The sequence below is a fragment of the Helianthus annuus genome, chromosome 2 (assembly GCF_002127325.2).
Source record: "Helianthus annuus cultivar XRQ/B chromosome 2, HanXRQr2.0-SUNRISE, whole genome shotgun sequence".
Taxonomy (NCBI): Eukaryota; Viridiplantae; Streptophyta; class Magnoliopsida; order Asterales; family Asteraceae; genus Helianthus; species Helianthus annuus.
The window spans coordinates 127,062,425-127,071,143 of record NC_035434.2 but is presented as its reverse complement, the minus strand read 5'-3'; positions in this window follow the sequence as shown (position 1 = coordinate 127,071,143).

Here is an 8,719-nt window from a genome sequence, read left to right as displayed (position 1 = left end):
TACTGGCATTATGGAGCTCCGGCTGCTGCTATTTGTGTTTTATGAAGTTGTAGGCGGCATATGTTGCTGCTGTCACAGGGGTGGCCAAAGAGGGTTTGAGGGTTTGAGATTGGGAGGATGGCTGGTGATGATGATGATGTTATTGATGCCATTGGGGGGGGGGGGGTTATTTTTCTTTTCTTTTTTTGTAAAAGGACTTCAATGCCCTCATATGAGGTGCACATCATATTACTTAACGTTTAAAACAAACTTGGTTAGTGTTAAAGGACGAAAGGTGTAATGGGTTTGTCAAATAAAGGACTGCGATTGTAATTATTGAAGTTAAAGGGTACCCATTGCAATTCGATACAAACATAAAGAACGAAAAGTGTAATTTACCCTAAAAAGTATATATTACATCAAAGTTCAATCTTTTCAGAAATATATATTAACGATTATGTGTTAATCGATTACATTATATGTATTCAAGCCGTGTATTAAATATGTTTATTCAGTTCGTGCAATACACATATTTTTAAAGAGGTAACTTTTTTATTAATTACTATATATTCAACTTGTGTAATAGAATGGGTTCGAATATAGTAATAAATAAATAAATATAATATAATATAATGATTTGAATGGGGTGTGCTCCAACTAACTCGTATTTCCCATGCGCGACACCGACAAAAGTAATGAGTTTTGAAAATAAAAGGATATAATAATAACGTGGAAAACGTCATGGTGTGAAGGGTAGGTTGTCTATGCTCAATATCATGAAATCAACAAATTAAAGTGCTAAAAAGAAACAAGTGATTTTGTCAAATATATTTGTCAACTTCTTTATGGCATTATTGTCACGAAGGCAAAGGCCAAAAATAATCTGTTAAAATGCACAGCTAAGGGGGAAGAAAAAAAAATCAAACACTCATCAACATGCGATAATCAATACACGTTCTTAACTATGAATACATGTCTCTTGACCAACTTCTAGACTGAGTTCACTAGTCATTGCTATGATAACTCTACAAAATAGAAGCCGCCAGCCTCGTCATAGGAGGAAGGGTACCGGGTACTGCTATCGAATCGTACCGGGTATATTCAGTACTGGTAGCAATTTTCTACATTTTTCGGTATCGGTACCGGATCAGTACCAAACAAGTACTATGTGCATCCCTAAACCCAACCATGCTAGATATAGGGATGATTAGGATCATTCCTCTTCAAAGACCAAACATTTGGACTGAATTGACAAAGAAAAACAATAATTAATTAAAATGTATAAAAGTTCTAGCGTTACTGTTACTTTAGTTACTTTATTTATTCTAAAAACAAATTAATAAAATTCCAAACATTTTTTTGCTTAACTTTAGTTACTTTATTTATTCTAAAAACAAATTAATAAAATTCCAAACATTTTTTTGCTTAAATCAAGGCCAAAAGTAAGCTAATATGAAATATGCTAACAAAATGGGTAAACTATTAACGAATTAGTTGACAGCAATTAGTGCGTTGTGGTTGTGGCGAGGTTGTTAAAATTTGCAAGGATTGATTTCGAGGATTTCTACATGAGTATTAACCTTGCGAATACAAATCTTGATTTCGACAACTTTTAATAATCATCCCGTGAGAAAATTTCAAGTCAAAACAGTCGGTACCAATGTTAGTATCGGTTCGTAATGGTATCGTATGCAACTCGCCAGGGGCGGACCCACATAGAGCGGGTCGGGGTCCCTTGACCCAATGTTTTTTAAAAAAATAGTAGATCCGGTATATTAAATTTTATAAGGAACACATAAATACAATTAGGTGGATACCATAAAAAGAAAATGAAAGCTGGTGTGATGGTAAATCTTTCTCTTTACCAACAAGAGGTCATAGGTTCAATTGTTGTAAAACCCTTTTTCTGCTTTTTTTAATCTAATTCAAACTTCGCCCTAACCCGACCCAAACGAGGACCGACCCGAAAATTTTATCGTTTTCTTATGAAAATTCCGGACCCCAAAAAAATGGACCCCATTGGAAAAAAAAACCTAAAGTTCACTCTAACCCGACCCGAACGAGGACCGACCCGAAAATTTTAACGTTTTCTTATGAAAATTTTGATCACCAAAAAAATGGATCCTATTGGAAAAAAATCATAGGTCCGCCGCTGTCGCTCATTATAGCTTAGATTGGGTCTTACGGAGTCGAGGAAGGGGTCGGAGAGGTGCCACATCGGATGGTGACAAAGACGAACACCACCCCTGCGAGAGGTGAAGATTGCGTCTGAAGGTGAAGAAGATGGGCTTAACACTATAATATTTTGTCCATGGCTTTATAGCCTAGTGGCATCTTGGTGGTGGGATAAGACTTTAGGATCAATAGGTCCTGGGTCCGATTCCCACAAGGAGGGTTTTTCCCATATTTATTGGGTTTCCTCCTGAATTGGTGTATATGCATTATGCCTAGTGGAGATGGATATGATCGGGTGGTTCCGCTGGTGGCACGATGATACTCCAGTGGTCCGTCAGTGATCCAAATTTGCCGTTAAAAAAAACGCTATAATATTTTAATTTTTTTTTTTTTTTGGGAATGGGCACAAACTAAATGTATTTTATTTTGGTATTAATAACTTTTGCTACTTTAACTATTAAATATTTTAATTAATTTTACTTATTAAATGCTTAATAAAACTAAAATTAATATTAATTGTTTAAAAAATGTTAAAAATAGGTGTAGGAAAGGGATGGGATGATCATAACATAGATTTAGAGGCTCTTTGTTTACCTTTTAATGAATCTTTTAATGGTTTACACCTCTTACTGATTCAGCACTTAATGTTTCAGACTTTTTGTTTCGCGAGCAGATGTGTGAATGGTTCAGACATTTGCATCTGAATGGTTAAGCATTATACTAAGTCTGAATGGTTAAGATCTCTAATATGAATTGGTCAGACATTTGTCTCCGAATGGTTAAGGATTATACTGCCTCTTAATGATTCAGACCTCTTACTGGTTCAGCACTTAATGGTTCAGACCTCTTACTGATTCAGCACTTAACCATTCAGAAGTTTCCAAACAGTCCCTTAGGGAAGAACGGAACGAATGGCGATATGGTGCTAGGGATGGTAATGAGTCTGGTATGGTTAATCTTCGGCTCATATCTGATTGTAAAATTTTGTCTCATACCCGGTCTATTACTCGTCTGACATTTACCCCTCGGGTATCGGGTATAACCACAGGTATCAGGGATATCTGTTATTGTTTCAAAAATACATGTTGAAATTTTCATGTATACACACACATTACTTTCCTTTATAACCTTGTGTTTTTAAAATCTATATAATATATTAAATTATGACATCATATAAATACTTAAAATATTTATACATATATATACTATAATATTAATTTTAAAAAATAATTTTGTATTTCATTGCATATAAAAACAAATAATGTCTTCAATATATACATAAAAGAAAAATTTATTTTTCAAGTAATGAAGCTACTAGATTGAGACATTACTAAACAATAGTTAAGAGAAAATTAAAATGAATGTTAAAAGTGTTTGAATATATTTTCGGGTATATAGTTCAAGTAAACGGGTACCTAATTTTGGGTAATCGGATAGGGTATCACTCAATCTCATACATGTCCTATACCTACACATATTTTCCAATCTCATACCCGGTCCCATACCGGTCGAGTATCGGGCAGATGATTTGGGTTTTGGGTATATCCGCCGGGCTCGGGTTTTTTATTTATTTATTTATTATTTTTTTTGCTATTCTTGTATGGGGGAGGTGGCAGTCGTGGATAAAGGGGATAAAGGATACCATAATGCACCCTTACAATGCAAAAAAAGCTCTACTTTGAATATAACTTTGTTTTAATTTTAACCAGAACGTCCAGAAAAAAAAAATAATAAACACACATGCGTATTCAATTTTTTTTTTTTTAAAGTTAACAAACGTATGTTATTAGAGAAAATAAAAGTCAAATGCGTAAAAGGCATATATATATATATATATGTTTTACATTAGAGCCATACGATACCAACACCCTCGCTTTCTAATCTTACACAGTTCGATGTCAACAAACGACCGTTCGACAACGAAGAAACAACTGTTTGAACTAGAGGGTTTTTTTTATATAGAGTTATGGTACCGTGACAAAGCGAAGTGTTTCCGACTAAAAAACATTTGTATTGTTATTAGCACCGACATTTATTTATGACTTTTTAACGTTGTAAAACACATGTCCATATCTTTTTGGACATATTACAATATTATTTTATATTTTCTCTTTCGTTTGCTAACCGAGGAACTGTATTTGTAACTTATTGAATTCCTGACGCAATGGGTGGGAAAATTCAAGTAGTTCAATACACTACAATAATGCACCAAAGTAGTGGGTTGCTACGGTGCTACTTGCTACTAATTTTTGCATCAATTATTATGTAGTGGGCTGAGAGCTGATGTGATAACTGACAATGGTTCGGATAATTAAGTGGGCTTGGCTCAAAAAGCTAACTGGGCCATGGATAAGGCCCGACTCAACAAAAGGCTTTCAAACAACCTACTTCCCTCAAATAAACTATATTTCAATCTAAACTACATCTTCTCAATACTAAAAAATAATGTTTGATCTATTACCTTGTGAAATCTATAAAAATATTTGCACATTTAAACTAAAATAAATGAGTTTACAATGCATCTATTGTAAAACAACTAACGTGTCATGTTCGACTACGCATTGAACACGACGTTGTCGCATAGCCCGTTTATTTTATCCATCTTGGAATCATCCAGCGTAATCAGCAGGCATCGGTTTGTTGTATACAGTTTCAATAGGGGCCTGTAAGAAAATTACCAAAGCGGTTTCCTTGTAGTCTTCAACATCTTGGGCTGCCTTTGAAAGCTCGGGAGGTACGGGAACTTCAAGCTCCGTGATGCTATCGACACACTCTCTTAATGTAAGTTCTCCCGTACGCAAATAATATTCGATCATATCTTTGTTATCATCATCAACGGCTTCAATCAAATCATTTATATAACCTGTAATATCTGTTACCTTTTCTTTACACGTTTTTAAGATATTTGGTGCAGATGGAGATTTAATATTTTTGACCATAGGGGTGAGCACGGGTACAAGTAGTTTGGTATTTCTTCGGTTAAGAAGAAGAGTTCGCCGAAAAGCGTTTTTCAATGCTTCCTTATAATTTCTTCCACCACGAACCATTCTATTACATAGCGGCTTCAATCTTGCGAATTTGCAAAACTGGCTATTTTCAGGTGCGGCGTTGCTAGTGTTCATCATCACGACTATCACCATCGCCATCGTTGTTGCAACCATGCAAATGCATTTCCCCATTGGGTCAAGGTTTAGCTAATTAACTAATCAAATGAATGAATTGAGAGGAAGAAATTAAAGATGGTCTTCATTTCTTCTTCCTAATTCAATCAATTCCGAGATAATTGCGATTGTGATCCAGGTAAATAAATTAGATACGAAAATATTGTCCACTCATGTCATAATTTTCTCTATTTTCCCTCCTTACCACTAGTTCAGTTGATTAATTAATGGTTTTAAAACGTTTACTTCTAGCATTTTATTACTAAGAAAAATTGAAAAAAAATGGTTTAAGCATTATAAACCATTTGTATACTAATGTTGGTGATCACATTGTTCACAATTTCAAACTAAGAAAAATTGAAAAAAAATGGTTTAAGCATTTTATTACTAAGAAAAATTGAAAAAAAATGGTTTAAGCATTATAAACTAATGTTGGTGATCACATTGTTCACAATTTCAAATCATTGTATACAAATGGTTTAAGCATTATAAACCATTTGTATACAAATTGTAAGCATTTATGAAGCTTACAATTTAACTCTCTCAAAAGTTACCATATAACCTCCATTATCAAAATATGATGTTTTATATAATTCCAAATATAACGTTACGATGTGCTTATTTTTATCTAAGTTTGAATGTGATCTTTATTTAAAGTCGAGTTATATGTGATAATGTACAAGTCCTCGAAGAACAAATGTACAAGTCCTCGAATTTTTTATTGTTTTTTTTTCTTTTACAACCTTCGGTTTTATAATATTTTGGTGGTGTTGTGATGTGATTATTTTATCAATGCTTCGACGTGAATGATTGATAATCTTGGTATGCTCTCTCAATCTAAATGCAAGTCAATGTTTAACTTGAAATGACTAACAAAATAAGCTGAACGAACAAAAGTTTTAAAGTCATCAGTTTAATCTTCAATTAAAACTTTGTGACCCGGGATTTCATGGACATTAACCATGTCCCTTAGAGCCTTCACAATCCGTCCTTCAAATTCTGTGAGAGAGCTTTTTATATTAGGCGAGTGGGGGTGGTCACTAGTGATAGAATTCCATCACTCACAAGTATCCAATCAACTTCTGTCATGTCATCAGCCACTGTTATATCACTCACAAGCATTTTGTAGTGGTGGTGGTCACTAGTGATAGAATTTCATCACTCACATATTTTTTATTTTAAAATTAGAAATTAATAATAAAACACTAAAATTATAAATTTCATTAAAATTAAAACATACTAGTTCAATTTAACATACTAGAAATATTTTAGGCTACAAACTAAAAAAAATACTAAAAAACTCTACTCCTCGTCCGACTCATGAAACTCCAAACCTAAAGAACCTACTAGTTCGATTAAATTGTATCCCAACCGAAAGTGAGTTTCTTCATTACGCAATTCTTGTTGGATATTTTGTGGAACTTGAACTTGTGTAGGAGGATCCGGCACCCAATCCGGAGATATTGCACGCCCGTCTTCTTTGATTAGCATATTGTGCAAGATGATACATGCATATACTATGCTATGTATTGCTTTCTTGTTCATCGCACGAACCGGTCGGTGTAATATACCCCATTTACCCTTTAAAACACCAAAAGCCCTCTTAACATCTTTTCTTGCCGATTCTTGGAATTTTTTGAACACGATTTCTTTAGCCTCGACAGGAAATGAGGGAGCTTTCACAAAAACAGACTATGACGGGTAGATACCATCCACAAGAAAAAAGTCTCGTCTGTAATATCGTCCGTTAACATAGAAAGGAGAGGAAGGTGTGGTACCATCCGTTACAGTTTGAAACAACGGCGACGTGTGCAACATATTGATGTCGTTGTTTGAACCTGGAACACTGAAATATGAATGCCAAATCCATAAATCATTCGACACCACCGCTTCTAGTATGATGGTTGGTCTTTCGATGTCACCCCTAACATACGCCCCTCACAACTCTCTTGGACAATTTTTCCACTCGATATGTGTACAATCGATGCTACCGAGCATCCCTGGAAAATGCCATCTAGCCTCATGTGCGGCGTAAATACGTGAGATGTCGTGGCTCGTCGGTTTACATAAAAACTCTTTACCATACAACTTAATGACCGCGTTGCAAAAAGTTGCAGACATTCACGGGAAGTTCTAGACGCCATAGCTAGGTATTCATCATATTGATCGGGAGGGTTACCTGTCGCTAGTTGGCGAATGGCGGACGTGCATTTTTGTATCACCGTGAAACTTGGTTTGCCCCTCGCATCGTAACCTTCTTGAAACCATTCCTCGCTTGCTTCGATGTCTCCAACAATCTTTAAAAATAATTCTTTTGATAAACGAAACCGATCTCTAAACGTTTCGGCATTGTAGAGCGGATTCTCCACAAAATAATCGTTCATTAATACTTCGTTGGCACGTATACGATCACGGTCTACCATCTTCTTCTTTGGGCGGGACGAACTAGTATCAAGTTCATTATACACCGACACAAAATATTTTAGCGTCTCATTGTCGGAAGACGACTCGGTATCGCTATCGCTAGACATCGGAAACGTCGAATCCGTAGGAAACTCCATTTGAGAAAGATGTAGATTGTGTGAAATGTGTTTGTGTTTTGGTGTGGGTGAAATGTTAAAAATGAAGAAGTATATATAAAAAGGTTTAAAGGCTAATTATTATTTTTTATTTAAGTTTACCGTTGAATAACGGTCCAAAATACAAGCTTTACCGTTGCCCAACGTTCGAAATTTGTAAACTTCAACGCGTGATTGTTTCAACGCGTTAATTATATAACGCGTGATCAAGGAGGTGGCGACGGTGTTAAAAAAAAAACGCGTGAAGGATGGCCCATCACGGACCACCCCCACTGCCCTTATGAAAAGTGATTGTATGTGGTTGAAAATGGTTGTAAGTAGAGGAAAGAGAAAATATTACTGTTCATCTATAAATTTGAGGGGACATTGTTCACCCTCTATAATTTTTTAATATATTTTGAAAGTTGTTTTGAGTGGAGTGAGAAAGGTAAGGATAAAGGTATAAAAGATGTTATTTAATTGAAAGTGTAGAGAAAATGTATTTATTTTTAGTGAAATTATAGGGTAAAAAAGACGAAAGGGATGCGAATGTTCTTACAAGATACCATTTGCCGTACTACCTTCAACTTCATTTTCTCACACTTTTGCCTTACATGACTACAATTTAATTTTTAAAGAAATAACATTTCAAGTTATGACAACCTAATAAATGTTTGTTTTAGGTTCTAAATAATAACTAACACATAAATATAAATCAACATTTGTAGTTGTAGTTGCTGCTTATTGTTTCAAAACGAGTGATCTTTACACTTAAAGCAATTTTGCATTGCTGTTTAACCAAGTGTTATGTGTAGGGTTTCGTGGCAATCGCTTCCTAAGATACAA